The sequence below is a fragment of the Alligator mississippiensis genome, chromosome 10 (assembly GCF_030867095.1).
Source record: "Alligator mississippiensis isolate rAllMis1 chromosome 10, rAllMis1, whole genome shotgun sequence".
In the NCBI taxonomy this organism is placed as follows: Eukaryota; Metazoa; Chordata; order Crocodylia; family Alligatoridae; genus Alligator; species Alligator mississippiensis.
In genome coordinates this window covers 46,696,817-46,713,422 of record NC_081833.1, presented here as the reverse complement: position 1 = coordinate 46,713,422, position 16,606 = coordinate 46,696,817, and the positions used below count along the sequence as shown (strand labels likewise).

At 40.3% G+C, this 16,606-nt stretch overlaps 1 long non-coding RNA gene across 4 annotated transcripts in view; it reads right to left on the bottom strand.

Moving 5' to 3' along the window:
• Positions 1-1,848: 1,848 nt before the first annotated feature.
• Positions 1,849-16,606, bottom strand: part of LOC109285679 (uncharacterized) — a 69,526-nt gene continuing 54,768 nt past the window's right edge. For 2 of the 4 annotated variants that reach the window (XR_002093492.2, XR_009455252.1), the window contains 2 exons: positions 11,872-11,926; positions 8,743-10,994 (listed from right to left, as the gene is read on the bottom strand). This is a non-coding gene — a long non-coding RNA (uncharacterized LOC109285679). Of the gene's footprint in view, positions 2,543-7,074; positions 7,114-8,742; positions 11,009-11,871; positions 11,927-16,606 lie in introns of those variants that run through there. The other 2 variants (XR_002093493.2, XR_009455253.1) reach the window with 2 other exon arrangements.

Below are 16,606 nucleotides of genomic sequence, written 5' to 3'. Positions count from 1 at the left end.
CCGCGCCCAAATCCCACCCGTTCCACCTCGGCTGGGCAAGTGGCAGCAGGGCAAAGCCCCCAATCTTCCTCCCTGCGTAACACGCCCCTGCCCCAGCTGGGCAGCTTGTCCCAGCCCCAATCCCTCCCTCCCCCATACCTCTTCCCTCCCCTTTCCCCCAAACCCAACAGACTTACCAGCTGGAGGCAGCTGTCATCTGGCTGTTCAATCTATGGCCAAATCTCCAAAGTGGCTGAATCTTTTCCAAATCAATTTGAATGATTTGAATTGATTTGGAGCTTTTAATTGCTCCCCTGATTCAATTTGGATTCACTGATTCAGTCCCCAAATTGGGCCAAATCTCCTTTGAATCTAATCAGCTACTGAATCTTCACACAGCCCTACTGCTTAGTCCTTTAAAGGGGGTTGAGTAGTCTTGCACTGTCATCTTTTCCCCCTAAAAAAATGCCTTTACTGTCTGCTTTGCTGTTTGGCATTTGGGATGTACTCCTTGATGGGTAAGTTTCCTTGGTTGGACTAAATTGGCTGGTATGAACTATGATCTTCTTGGAAAGGAAAAATGGTACCACATGGGCAATATCTAGGTAAGGCAGGAGAACATTTGAGAAATGTGGGCCTCAGTACCATGGCAGCATTTCTAAATAAAAATTGTTTCTTCTTTTTGTGAAAAATACTAAATTTTTCCAAAAGAATCTTTTGTTGAAAACATATGTTATCCATCAAGAATAGCCTGGATGAAAGCATTTTGCTGAGCTCTAATGCAGGCAGTTCCTCATATCTACACAGAGTCCAAGTGAAATCAGAGACAGAAGTACAAGTTACTTCATGAATCAAATTGGGACCTTAGTATGTGCTGCATAGCTAAAGTTTCACTTAGTTAAATCTTTTAAGTTAAATATAGTCAGGTTAGCTATAGAACCTTTAAAAAGTATAGTAGAGTATATGCTTTGTACAGGGAAGTGCACAAAATGGTACCATCTGAACCTGGGAGAACATATAAAACATTCATTTTGTCTCCTCATATCTGCTCATTTAGTGCAATACATTCAACTATAATGATGCAGCTTACAATTTTATGGTCATGTACAATTCATGCTGCAAAGGATACCATGCCACACAGAATCCTTTTTATTATCAATCACTAGGAAATAAAACCTTGAAGACTGGCATTAATTAAAAAAGCTAAGGATTTACAAATGCTCTTCCTTCATTCACTAAATGTAAATATTCATGGTAATATCTGTGGATCACTTTTTGAAGCAAGTATTAATCTTGGAAAATGAAAAATTTTAAAGGAAACAGAAACCTAATTATGCAAAAATCTCTTTAGTTCCTTGAACTGGAATATTTTAAAAGCAACAGGATTACAATATTTTTCCCCCCGAAAGAAAAATATTGAAATAACTTGGAACACAAAAAAAGGGTATTCCCCAAATGTAGATATTTCTATTCTAAAAAAAAGTTTAAATACTCTACCTGCTTTCTTTTCATATCCTTCCAAATGATTTCTCCACAAGTTCCAGACAGTCATGGTTTACATGTCATTCCAATTCAGCAAGCTATTTAAGCATGTGGATAACTTGAAGTACTTTATAAATGCCACTGATTTGAGTGCTGAATAAGGGCCTAACAAGTAATTAGAGATGATCAAAACAATGCTTATTTAAAATGTTCCATAAGGATACCCTGGTTTTCTATCTAAACAAAAGCTATAACAGATAACATTTCAATGGAAATACCACTTTTTCTCTGAAAACAAAAAAACAAAACCAAGGACTTGTTGGTAAATCTTAATTTTTTTAACCACAAATTACTTTTTGGAAACCTGAACATCTTTTATTTAATTTTGTATTAAGAACATTACAAACATTTGTGGGAAATCAAAAAAAGTTTCCAGTGTTCTAGCATTGGGGATCTTGTGGCCAGGGTGCTGAGGGTGAGGCACCAGCAGCGTAGTATAGCTTAGGGAGTGGGTAAGGCCTGTTGCTTGTGCTGATATGGCACATGCAGTGGAAAGACTGTGGCCCCTGGACACTTAGAAGCTGGAGAGTTCTGCTTAAAATGGTACCTGGGCAGTTCAAATTATATACCTGTGGCTTCACTTTTCTGGCCACTGCATCAGGTATTTGGGAAATAAGGCAATAATCATTAAACTGTGGGCATGCAATAACAACATAATATTACACTGAGTTCTAGATCTTGTCAGGGAATTTTCAATTAGACTGCTTTTATTGAACATGCTAGTTTACTTAAGGCAAAATGGTTCTTGGAAAAGAGTTGATTATGATGAATCTTCCCAAGGATTTTATTTTTTCATGAAATATCCAACAATGTCTTATTTAAAAAGGAATGCAAGGAATTTTGTGGGTGATATCTTTTGTTGGAAAAACTGAATGACTGGCATTTGAAAGCTCATCTAAGTTTATCTCACCATAGAGCTGATCCAATAAATGATATAACTCTCAGAAATTTTTGCCTCTTGCGTATTTCCTAGACTGTCATGGCTACAACATCACTCCAACATACCCCGGTTTAAACATTTCTGAAATGAAGAGTTTCATTTGTCAGTCTTATCATTTTGAGAGTTGTTCATTTATACCAAAACAAATGAAATATTTTGAAATATCAAAATCAAGAGGAATTTTAGTGATTCAAAAATTCAAGACTGATTTAGTCAAATTTGGAAGATGGAAAATTTTGAAATCTCAAAAACATTTAAAGCACATATATAATTAACCAGATCATGCAATTGATTATTGTAACTGAACATACTATAGATATTGCACAGACATTGTGCACATGGTATGTTTTACTCTCATTTAAAAACCTATCACATTGTACATTTTTTGTTGTTGCTGTAAAACACAAAGTGCTTCGGTAGATGTTACATATAAAAATAATAATAATTGTAGAATGTTGTCATAAAACTGGTAGATCCTTTATTCCCTAAGAACACTGAAAGTAATGAAAAAGGAGATCAGCAATGGTGACTCAAAGTTGTTTATTCCTAGCATAATTCTCTACTTTCACATGTTTTTGTTAAAACAAATTATGTTACCCAAACTGCAGGTTCAAAAAACATGGAAAGCTTCAAACTTTCCTAGTTTAATCCACAAAAAGAACATAGGGTTAAATTGCAGCAAAAGCATCATAGTTTCACCCATAAAGTAGATGCTTTCCATTTAATACTTTTAGGACTAAATAAAATTTCTCTGGGTGGGCACTTCTACATGTGCACATTAATTGAGCAGTAACTGAAATTACTGCACAGTATGGGTGTGCATCTACATGTGCACACCCACACTGCACAGTGAATATGGTGACTTATGCTGACTTAAGTGTAAATTTGATACCTGCACCATGCAGGTATCAAATTTATGCCCAATTATTTATGTCACAGTAACACATGTGTAGACACCTTACAGCATAGGAACACTGTGTGTATGGACTGACATGTAGACATGCCCAGTGAGAAATATGCAGGCAATATTACTTAAAAACAAACCGCAACTATCTTAGAAATAAATGAATTATCAAACTTGTCCATGCTTGATTTCTATATGTTTAAAACACTCAATTCTGTTAACTATCATGGAACATAGATTCAAATTAACCCAAACTGACTTCTTAGTTCCTTTGATTTTTCTCTTTTTCAGTGATATTGAAAAAAATAATAAAAATTACAAAACATAGCTCATTCTTTGTCTCTATAACCCTCTGCTGATTTTTTTTTCCTTCTTTATTTTTTTGATCCCACAAACTTCTCATGATCATTTGGCATTAATCAACATTTCTATTATGTAGTATTTCTGTTCTCAGTCCAGTACATATTAACCTGAAACGTACCATGAGTGAATACCAGTAAGTATACAATATCTCACTAAATAAAACAACGCCCAATGCTTTCACGTATGAACTCTGCTTGGAGGAAATGTTATCATACTGCTGGACAGTATATTTGAATGTTCTTCCCTGTCATGAATATTAACTGTTATTTCTATTAACTAATGTTGTTTTATTGTTAATTATAGGTAATTAGATGATGAGTTCCCAGCATTCTCACTTCACTTAGAAGCCTCTACATTTAATTAACTCAAGATGTTTTTTGAACATTTAAATGTCAAAACAACAGTTAGAAAGCAGAATGCTAACATGTCGTTCAGTGAACTGAATGTTATAGAATGTGACTTACAGAACCAAAAGTGTCTCTCTGATGACAGCTCTTGAAGTTTACTTGTAGAAAGTCTAAGTTTCTTGTAAATTTTGACAGCATTATTACAAAGGCTAGAGGATTAAGGGGCCACTGGCTCACAGATCTGATACTTCACTGAGTACAGGACAGGGTCAGGCACAAATGGGAGGAGGAAACCCCAAGATTGACATTAGTGCTATGACTAGAACCCATTAAAGCTTTTATTAGTCCCCATTCAAAGAGTCCAGTCTTTGGATGGTTTTGCTCAACACCTATTAAGACCTAATTATCAAGGATGTGCAAAGCAGGCCGTATTCAATTTAGATTTGGATTTGGCCCAATTCTGGGGACAGTGATTCAATTAATTGATTCAGATCATTGTCCCAATTCAATTCGGCCGAATTTGAATCTGAAGATTTGATGCCGATTCAGAGAATCAGCGATTCAGCCATAGACACAGCTTTAAATGTTTTTTCTACAGTTTGATGTACTAGATTCAGCTTGTGAACGCTGAGATGATGGGGCAGATGGAGCGTCCCACAGGAGCGCGGGAGGTGGGGGGGCGTGTGCTTGGCGGTGAACCCAGAAGTACTTCTGGTCTGCTTCCGGGTGCACAGTGCACAGGAAACCCCCTCCCTGTGCTTCCCTGGCTCAGTGATTGGCCACAGGGGGACCCTGTGTGCCTCCCCAAACTCAGGAGGCACCAGTTGCTGAGCCGGGGGGTGGGGGGAGGGTCACCTGTGCATTCAGACAGGTGCGGCGGACCCAGAAGTAGACTGGTCTATTGCCACTGGGGACCCCATCCCCCACGCTCCCATGGGACGCTCCATCTGCCCCACCATCTCAACATTCATGAGCTGCCTGAAAGAACATTTAAAGTTGTGTCTAGGTCTGGATTGTCAAATCTCTCCAAATTGAATTGGGACTCTCTGAATCAAATAGGAGAGATTAAAGTGTCTCCTGATTCGGATTTGGAGATTCAGCTGCTGAATTGGGTTGGATCTCCATCGAATCGAATCAGCGACTGAAGCTTCACACAGCCCTACTAATTCTAGAATTAAAGAAATAAGAGATGGAGGAAATTACGTAGTGGGACAATTTTTTCAAAAAGTAGAGTCCCACACAGCCATTTAGATGTTTACCTAAGTCAACAGGTACTGTTCTGGCATCTGACACCACAAACATGGGTGCTCATTTCTGACTGCATTTGTGCCATATCCATCTGTCTCCATTTTTTGAAATGATCGGATCTATTACATCAGTCCATCCTGTTTTCAATGCTGAATGATCCCAGTATTCAAAATAAATCTATTAACTAAATATATTTTCCCCCTCCTAACCTGTTGCCACATATCTTATAGCCTTCTCTTAAATATATCAGTGTGTATGTATAGCTAAACAGGTAAATTGGTACAAGAAAAAGTCCTGTTTTGGTAATGAAGAAATAGGAAGGCAGTTTTCTGTGACAGTATCCATGTCAATAGGTGTACTAAGTGACAGAATATTTCATCAGTTACACAGGAAATGGAAAATTGTTTTTCTGCCAAACTGTCATCCTGTTTATAGATGTTTATTTATCTTTCAGCTGGTAATTTAGTTTGTTTCAACACACAAAATTCATGGCCATCTGAACTGAACCCTCATGATGTCACATGAAGTAACACAGCCAAAACCAAACAACCAAATACATTTTTTTCCAGATTCAAGCTACTGAAGGCTTGCATTTTTCAGTTTACTTGGTGTTCTTTCCTTCTCATCTCTGAAACCTATCCCACTTTCCAGTTTGACAAGTCATCACTATTGCTAGTATCAGATTTCTATTTCTCTATTAGGAGACTTTTCATTACCTCCATATCAGAAGAACAGTACATATATTCCAAATATTTGAGCAAAAGACTGATGCCTGGTCTCATAAATACAAAAGCTAGAACTCAAGAGTCAGCACAAATGCTGAGGAAAAAAATTACTGAGAACTATGGAGCATCTTGTTCTTGGAACGAAGAATAACTTTAAGGCCTATAAAATAAGCACAATTTCCTTTTGTTGTTCAGTAGGCATTATTCATAACCAATATGTTTTTGTTGTGGGTGAGCAGTGTTTTGGTACCGAACATCAACGACATGACAGAAATGTTTCAACCTTTCTATTTTCTTTCTACGAATGTGAATGTAACAGTAAATCTAGATGACAGGCACTTCCACATACAGTGGCAGTCAGTGAATCAGGTACAATTTGAAAAGCATGGTGCTCATCTGAAAAAAGTAGAAACTAACGCCATTTAGCTATCTCCTTTGTTTCTCCCATTACTGGTAACACAATACTCTGGGTTGCACAGAGTAAGTGGTGTTAAAGAATAACAACAATTTATCATCCCTACTATTGGTTAATGATACAATATTTTTAAACTTTTTAAAAAAGACAAAACACATGGGCCTGCCAGTATCTGTCTAAAAGAAAATTCAGGATTCTTGGGGGTGAGTCTATCTGCTAAAAGAGACTTAATAGTGCCAAACTGCAAGAAATCTTCTAGTAAGCATGGTCAATGTGACATGAACTCATACTTTAATCTTAGTTGCATGTTTTTATGAAACAAGAACTCTTCTCTGTCGACAAATAATGATTAACGTTTGTAGAACAATTCCATGGCACACTGGAGAAGGTCAGTCCACTGGGTGTCTGCTCATGACTTTACACAACATATTTCCTTCTAGCAGTGTGTAGTATGCCTGTGCAGGCAAACCACCATTATTTTGGTTACAATAAGTAGATTTCAAAGGCTTTTCAGTGTACAGTAGTTGTTTAGAGCCTTGAGATAGACCTGAAAGTTTGCACAAATCTGTATGAAATCTTAAGGAATACAATAATATAGCTGGCAGACTTACCTGTGGACTTTAGAACTCTGTGCTTCATAGATACAAGAACTGTAATTTCAATGGGAATGAAATGAATTAAAAGAAATACAAACATTTTAAGAGACTTGTATGCAATGTAGTGAGCCTCATATGACCAGTGAATTTCTACTTGAACAGTCAGTATGCCATAATTGCATGGTTATGAACTTTTATTAGTGGAGTGCTTCTTCAAGCCTGCCCATTTTAAAAATCAGCCTGTTTGTTCTCAGTGAAGCCAATGGCAGCAATCCAGTTGGCTGCAATGGAAGCAGGATTGGAGTCTCCTGTAGGTATAACACAAATATAGAGTAGAAGTCTACAAGAGTGAATCAATCTGGCTTCTTCTTGAAGAAGTACATGCCTATATACTTCCAATTTCTATTATGGATTCCATGCATCCTTATGGATTTGATTGTTTGGTCATTTACAAAGTCCATGTACTCAGCTTTCTACTTAGTGCAAGAATAACTAACACCCCCTACCATTAGCCTATCATTTGCTCCTGAAGGTGAATATAATCAGAGTTAGGACAATGGTAAGAACTCATACTCCTAACTTATCTGGACAATATAAACCACACACCCACTTTGCCCGTTTGTTATACTGGAAATTCCTTAGGGAAGAGACCAATTCTGTTTTTACACCAAATGCTATACAAGTCAATTGGGCCCCAATCCTTTTTGGACATTTTAACACCTCTGATTAAAGAACTGGAACAAAACTACATTTTGTACACAATATCAGAATATCCTGTAGGTGGAGAGAATCCCCACAGAACATTGGGCTGCAAAAATATTAAAGTAGAAGCCATTTGTAAGCTACAATAAAGTTACAGTTTAATAGCACCATGTTACCAAAAATGGGTTTTAATTTTTTAATTTTTTTTTTTACGTGCAATTTTTCATTTGCAGCCAGTTTAAGGTAAAGTTATACAGGGCCAATAACTGAAGGCATAAAAAGATGCCCAATTATTTAATTTTCTAAAGGAAGATTTGGATTTATGGCAGTAGTATGGACAACAAACACTTAACTTTGAAGAGCTCGGTGGTGTACACTGACATACAAAAGCATACATGCATTTATGAACCACAATAGTGTGAGAAACCATAATGAACATGGACTTAGTAAGTGAGGCCTTCTTTGAAAAATCTGGCACTAGATGTTAACTAGTGCCTTGGGTCTGATTAAAATTGACCTCTCTGGATCATGGATCATACAACATAAAGAAAACAAATTTAAGAAGCAGAAGGAAAGACTGCAGTTTTTAGCCTCTTTATTGATATGAAAACCCTTAGGACGCCAACAAGAGGTTGATGGGGGGAACATTAATATCTAAGGAAAGAGATCAAAAGAAGTTAGTATTCCTGGCACTGGACTGTGACATGTGTATCCTTATACTTTTAAACTTACAGTAAAAAAGAGGAAAAAGAAACATTTCTTTGTTGAATCAAATATTGCCACATGTTATTGATTTTAAGGTTGCTGTCTTATTATACAATTTAATTTAGCCTGCATTGAACATTTCTGAACTTAACATTTAATGTGGCAATTGCTTTGCTTTGCCAGGAATATTATCTGGATGTTAAACATGAATCTAATTTAATCATCAGAATATGGCAAGTATGATAGCAAAGGTCATTTTGTTTATATTGTCCTCTAACTTCATAACTTACAGAATGTTTCTTTCATCTTCAGAACTCAGAATATACAAAAGTATTAGATGCTCCACTATGTATAAGAGAAGTGATCTAACTTTTTATAGATACTATATATAGCCAATACGGTCCATGTTAAATGCTTTTATTTGAAACTGAAAAAAAATTGTACAGTAGCAAAGAAAAGCATGGGATTTATACAACACATCGGCTAAATGTGTTGAATATTTCTCTTGTGGCAAGAACATTCATGCTATCTGACTAACTCCATTTGGTGAAGTGGAAATGGCATGCACTTTTGAGGCTAGGATCTCACTTTCTACCACTGATAACACGTGGCATGTGGTTGTAACAATGTCAAAGCCTGGAAAGGGATTTTGAGCTCCCTTGAACAGCAGGCATGAAGGTTTGCATATGACAAGTATATAAGATGCTGGATGAATGCTTAGCTTTCTTACATTTCCAAATTGCTATTTATAATTTAAAATTCATTAGACTACATTCTGATCTCAATGATATGGGATTAAATCCAGCATAACTGCATCACCTTTCCTGAAAAGAGCAATGGTCACAAAGGATCTCTGGGCAAGATTTTTATATTAGGTACCATGGTATAAACCTGAAATTATGCATCTGCTTGAACTCATAGCTATACAACTTGTAAAGGGATCTCCTTGTACCATCTATTAATCTACATTTGTACATCTCAGAGTGCCTTAGAAACCAGGATCTCTTTCCTAGAGAATACCACACCATGATCATATTACAAAAAACATCCCTTCATGCAGAGCCACCAGTGGGATAAGAGAACATAAAATGACCAGTTCAGATAGACAAAGAGGAGGTTGTAGTGATCACTGGGTTCAATAAATACAGGTGTGAGAAGAATTAAACAACAAACATTGATTGTAGAGCTGTAGGCAACTTCTGAAGACCTTTTGTCTTTCTCTATCTACTTATCTTCTCCCTAACTGAGGAATCATTTCCCTCAGTTTCTTCTTAGGGAGCATCTCTGAATTATAACTTCCCTCACTACAGAGGTGAGGGAAGAGTTAAAAAGAACAGCTATTTTAAAATGAACTGAACAGTCTCTCTGGGGTCGCTCTAGAGTCATATTTCATTTCTTTACCATGTCTCATCACTTTTGAAGAATTATTACAGAATTCTTAATGCCATGGTTGCATGATTCATCAAACTGTTAGTTTATTACTCAGTTTAACTGAACACTGTTTTTTCATTCTTGAAGAAACAATCGTTTTCCCCACCATTTATTGATTTTCTAACATTTTCACATACTAGGATATTGAATATAACAAGAGAAAGGCCCGTCAGATACTACATAGTCAATAAACTCTGAAGAAGCAGTTATGATCATTTAGGTTTAGTCTTTTAAAATCCAGTCCACACAAACAGTCCAATATGCTATTGATACTTCCCAGCAAAGTATCTTTCTATGCATTGTGAAGCAAATAAGAAGACTGAAAGAAAGCAAGTAGACCAAATTTTACCATAGGGAAACTGTAAGTGGTTGGTGACGTGTCTCTTGGTACTGGGCTGTCTTCCCACTGGAACTGTAGTATTATGTTCTTCCAAAAAAATCACCTGTCACATCTTGGTGTTAATGAGAGAGGTACCAAACTCTTTTGGGGAGACAGAAGGATCAATTAAGGCTCAGGAGGACAGCTTATCCTCTCAGGGCTCCATCATTCCCATACCCTGCCCTAACCACACCAGATATTCCAGGCTTGATGTTACTTGCCTACTGAACTAAAGGTCCAGTCCTAGTCTATTGGATTCCTTGTTTGAGGGATTCTCCTCTAGGCTGGCTGCTTGCCCCATTTTTCCCTGCATGAGTCCCAAGACAGCCGCATTAAATGTTAAGTTCAGAAATGTTCAATGCAGACTAAATTAAATTGGACGCTTCCTCAGTGTCCATTTAAATTCTCCGTCTTCTCAACTGTGTTCCCCATGGCAGCATGTGATTCACTGCCTCCCTGACTCAGCTATTCTCTTTTTTCTTTTTCAGTGCAGCTTTTCCGTTTCTCCAGCTGTGCCACTCTCCCTGTCCTAGTCTTGAACTCTGGCAACTGGGCTTGCTGTGGCAGCCTTTGAACTGGCATGGCCCCAGCTGCTTTTCTTAATCAGTTGGAGTGCAGCATTTTCCCCACCTTGGCTCGGCGTGGTTTCTTCGTTGTCTCCTGGTAAGTCTCTTCTTCTAACCTTCTTCACGTTCTTGTGGCAGGGTGTTTCAACCACCTGGTCACAGAAACCTATTACCACATGGGAGGCCTTCACTTGTACACACTTGTTACCCTGGAGTGGGAGTGGGGACTGAAGCCAGCTAACCCTTCTGAGAAACCACCTTACTTAAATTATATGTTGCCCACTCTAGTGCAAGGTTATGCCAGAAAGATCATATCCAACTATTATACAAAATGGTGAGGTATTTAAAAGCTCTCTTTCTTAAGTAAATTCAGGCTGGAAGGTAGGACTGTCAAAAACATTAAGGCATTGGGCTAACTCTGCTGTTAGTGAAGTTGATGATAAAACTTTCACTGACTTCAATGGTATTAGGAGCAAGCCCTAAACCTTCAAAAAAACATTCATTTATAATAACAGGTTAGAACATTACATTAGGACTGTAATTTAAGTGTACCTATTAACAGTCACCACAGCTATATATTTCTCTTCTATCATGTATATTTTATCCATGTAGTTAGTGACCTCAACAGTTAGTTCCCTTACTTTCAAAGGCTTATATTTTTAAATGTAGAGAGATAGCCACCATAAATCTAATAAATTCAAAGGTTTTGTTAGTGACAGATAGACACACAAAAGTGTGTTAATTGACAGAGTACCTTAGTTACCTCCATAATGCATTCTTATGTTTTATACACAGGTAAGCTTCAAGAGTGCATTTCTTAATCTAATAAAATATTTATCATATCTGAGATCTAAAGTGTACATATTCAATTTTTTATGCACACCTTTACATGATTCATGAAATTCACATAGGATGCGAGTTCTTTTCATTACCATTTGTTTTTATGTATCATTGTTACCCTTTTTACAACCAGACTTATATTGAACTGACAAATATCATTCAGATACCTTTGAACAAAGCAGTACTTACCTTCTGAGGGAAATTATGAGGAGGTGGAACCTGTGGTTGTTTTTTTTTTTCCTTTCTGTAAACAGAAAAAAAAATTAAAAACATAAAAATCCAGGACTGTGCTCTATTTAAAACAAAGCACAATGTGTTATATTAGATAGTTTAGATAAGCATTTACATTTTTTAGACTGTTCTACAGGTTATGAGATGGCCAGATAGAAGACCTGCTAAACATCTAAGAAGAGCAACCCTATATTCTCCTTGATCTAAACATGGACAGGGGTATTAGCTTGGAGTTTCATTTTTAAAACCTCTCTGGAATTTTCAGCAGAAATGGTGCCTCTTCTACCTGTAGCTCAAGAGTGTGTTGATAGTTAGATAGAATATAAATCTAGTGGTCAAAGCAAAGGTTTAGGCTGTCCAAGGCCAGATCTATGATGGTGCAGTCCTACCCCGCCTCTGACTTCATGGCACACATAAAATGGGCTCTCTGCTACTAAGAAAGAGGTGAGCTCCACATCCGTGCTTCCTTTGCAAAATCCTAGATCCATTTGTGACCAGCTATTTGGCTTTTATTCACACTTCTGCCACTGCATGACCCAGGCTAAGTAACAGTGCTTTTGGCCTGCTTCCACAGAAAAGGGCAGTGGAACTGGGCATAGATTAAGATGTACACTGTGCAATGTAGGGAGGACTCTGCAATTCCTCTGTACAAAGAAGTACTTTGCCAGCCCAAAGCAGATATATTCATGGAGAGGTTACTGACATGGTTCCATGCCCACCTCTGCCCACTACCAGCTGTAGGCCAGCGCTGGGAGAGATTACCCACCCCATTTTACAGAAATCCATTGTCATTTTAATGTGTTCTTCCCTAACACCTTATCACTTCTGTTAACTACCTTAAAAACAGTGAGGCTTAACTACATTCGCACAAATGTGCTTTAAAAGTCACTACATAATCCTGGTTCTCAATCTTTTGGGGCTCAAGCTATACCTCAGAAAATGTCAGCTCCTACTATTTACTCTGTTTTTGACTACAGAAAAATAACAGAGCAATTCCTCTGTTGCTAAGACCTCAGAAATATCACTACTGGGCAGAATGTTTTTAACTACACTATGGATTCCTATTTAAAATCCGCAGTTTATGTTATGAATCATGTTTGCACTCCTACCAGTGCCAACACTGTGTATCCCCCTGTGGCACCTTGAAAGGATTCAGGGGCAGATTCGGAGAGGGGAAGGGGGTGCAGTGGTACAGTTATACCTCTTTTTCATTTCTGGTCCACCCAAAATTTAAAACCAACTGCCTGGCAGTGGCATCAACATTCCTATGCAGTGAAGGAGTCAATTAACTTCATGGCTCATTATAATCTACCATATTCCTTCTACACTCTTGATTCCATAGGAGTTAATGAGCCTCTCTTCTTCTTAATGGTGTTTGTGTTCCACTGATCAAGCTACACTTTCTTCTGCAATATTGTTGTCTGCAGCTGTTTCTTGTAATGTAGCTCCTATTTTACAGCCCTGCAGACTGTTATTAATTCTAGCTAAAGACTTTAACTGAAGTGTGGAAGCATCAGCTCAGCTGAACATTGTATGTATTGTCAAGATGATTAGAAAGGTTATATTTTGTTTCATGAATCTGAAAAAGAGATGTACATATAATTCTAATGAATACAAGACAATGAAACAACATTTTTTCATTCTTTTTTCTTAGTTCTTTGTGTTTTTATACATAACATATGAATACAGTAAAATAATGCACATTCCAATAAAGTTATGTTTGTTTTTGCTTTAGTCTTAAACTGAATAATATAGCCTGGGCCCCTAGCTTTTCAGTAAAGCTTCCAACGTGCCACAGCACCCTAGTTGAGAATCATTGCTCCAGATTGGTATCTTCTATTCCTCTAGATCAGGGGTTCTCAATCCCTGGGCTGCGGCCTGATGCCAAGCCTTGGTGGGTTGGCTGCCGCACCAGAAGTGGCCACAGATTGGCAAACCACAGCCCCCCAGAGCTGGGCAGAGAAGCCATGGCTCTTTTTGCAGGGTCTATAGCAGCACAGGGTTTGGCCCATCCCCTCCACTGACGGGTGGGGATATCTTTACCTGTCTTCTGGCCGGAAATTCTGGCCACATTTGGCTGTGACTGCTGGCCCGCAGTTTTCCAGGCTGCAACAAAAACTTTGGAAACCCCTGCTCTAGATAGCAAGCATGTGGATCACTACCTATCACTACCAAGACTCTTAACTGTTAAGCGATCTACAGCATCATTCAGCCAGAACTATCACAATAGAAAACATTAAACTTTACTGCTTAACACCACATACAAGCAGGGATCCTGGTTTTCCGTAATAAAAAATTGCAGATTCTCTGATAAAACTCCCTAAATCCGTGATTAAAATTAAAGCTCCCCCCCCGCCCAGTCTTCCTGGGTGCCCCTCACTCCCTACTTGTGCCCCTCACTCCCCCCACAACAGCCTTGCAGTCCTACTGGTGCCCCTCACTCTCCCCACCACAGCTGCCCAAGCCCTGCTCATGCCCCTCAGCCCCACAACAGCCCCTGCCCCCCAGCCTTGCCAGAGGGGGTCCCCAGCTTCCAGGGCTATGGGGTCAGGGACCCAGGTCCACAGCTCCCAGTCCCCAACAGAAAGTAGAAGCTGCTGCAGCAGACCAACGCTTGTAGCCAGCTCCCACACAGCTATCTGTCTGCTTCAGACTTGGGCGGGGGTGCGGCTGGCTTTTGGCTGCAGCAGGCACTCTCAGTGGGCAGGGGGGGACCCGTGCGCCCCAGATCTGGGCTCATACTCCCGGCCCTGCTGCCCTCTCCTGGGGCCACTGCAGCTCAGCATGTGTGACCCAGTGTGGCAGGGCATACTGGGGCTGTGCAGGAAAGCTGCTTGCCTCTGCAAGCTCTGCACTACCCTAGCCATACTTCCCCTGTGTACACAGGGGTAGTGCAGGCAACAGCACAGGTTTGTGCTCCTCACTGCTACCATGGCCTGCAGGGGAGGTGTGGCCAGGGCAGTATGAAGCTTGCGGAGGCAAGCAGCTTTCCTGCACGGGCCCACAATAACCTGTTGCGCTGGGTTACGCACACTGTGCTACGGAGGCCCCAGGGGGAGGGCAGCAGGGCTGGGAGCATGAGCCCACAGTGAGCACTCACCCTGACCCTGCCATGCACACAGATCTGGGGGGCACAGGTCTCCCTTGTCCCCCCCAGAAGTATACGCTGTGGTGGAGAGCTGGCACCTCCTGCCCCCTGCCTGTGGACAAGCCCGGCCTGCAGTGTGTGGACCAGGAGCTGCATGCTATCAGCCGAGCAGGCTCCGCACCTCCTTGTGCAGCTTTCTGCACTCCTGAGAGAAGCCACACATGGTGGTATGAAGCCCTCCTGGCCTGGTCCTGCCTGCCCTGTGGCACACGGAGCGGGAGCTGCATGCTATTGGCCCGAGTGGGCTCCGCGCTTCCCTGTGCAGCTTCCTTGAAGGGCCGATAGCACGCTGCTCCAGGTCTATGCACCAGCTGGGCGGGCATTCCTGCAGGAAGCTGGCTGGGGGCTAAGGGAGTGGGGAGGTGTTGGGGAGAGACATAGAATACATGCCCGGCTGGCAGCATGTAGACTTGGAGTGGCATGCTATTGGTCCGACAGCAAAGATGCACAGGGAAGCACAGAGCCTGCTCGAGCCAATAGCACACCACTCCCGGTCCATGTGTCACAGGCCAGGAGGGTTCTGCATGTGGGGCTTCCCCCAACACCTTCCCCTTCCCTCAGTCTCCAATCACACACCTACACTCTTCCCCCTACCTGCCAGGCTGGCTCTTCCCTGGCAGCCACCCACACCTGCCACCCAGGGCCTGCCCCCAGCCCTGCTGGTGTCCCCCAGCCATGATCCACAACCCCCAGCCCCCTGCAAACCCCAGTTAACTTACACTCCACAAACTAACAGTGAGCCTGAGCCAGGCTTTGGCTGACTGAGAGACTCAGGCCCTGCCCTTTCCCCACCTCTCTTCCCTTTCTGGACAGGGTTGCGGGTTTCCCATCGTTTTTGCAATTAGCTCTGGCAGGCTGGAAATCTGCAGAGCTCTTTGCAAAAATTGGGAAATTCGTGGGTATGTCTGCTAAAAGGGAAAATCTTTTTTTTCTCTGATAGTTGGGAAATCCATGGTTTTCTCTGTTTTTCCATGGGAAATGGAAAACCCAGATCCCTGCATATAAATTAATATGGTTCATAATGACATTCCTACTTTGACCTTCTAGTATTTCCTCATATACATATATTTTAAAGTATCTATTAGAGACTTGATCCTACAGGATTTTAAATATACCTTCTCAGTACCCCTGACTCATTGATCTCAAGTGGAGGCAATTGGTCAGCAACGTTTACATCCCTTGATCTTAGAAATACACATTATTACGGATGATCTTACAAGATCCCATTATAAACTCAGTTGGAAAGCAAGATAACCTTCAGCATTGTATTATTGTGTCAGTGTGGGTTTAGGGCATGAACTGACATGATTTTCACAGCTCACCAGCTACAGAAGAAATGTCAGGAACAACATAAGCCTCTCTATGTGGCCTTCTTTGACCTCACTAAAGCTTTTCACTGTCAGCCAAGAAGTATTGTGGAGGATCCTTCAGGAAGTATGGATACCCACCAAAATTTGTCACCATTTTCTGCTGGCTCCATTGTGCTATGCAAGCTGTATTTCTCAGTAATGGAACTATCACAGATCCCTTTGAGGTTAAAACAGG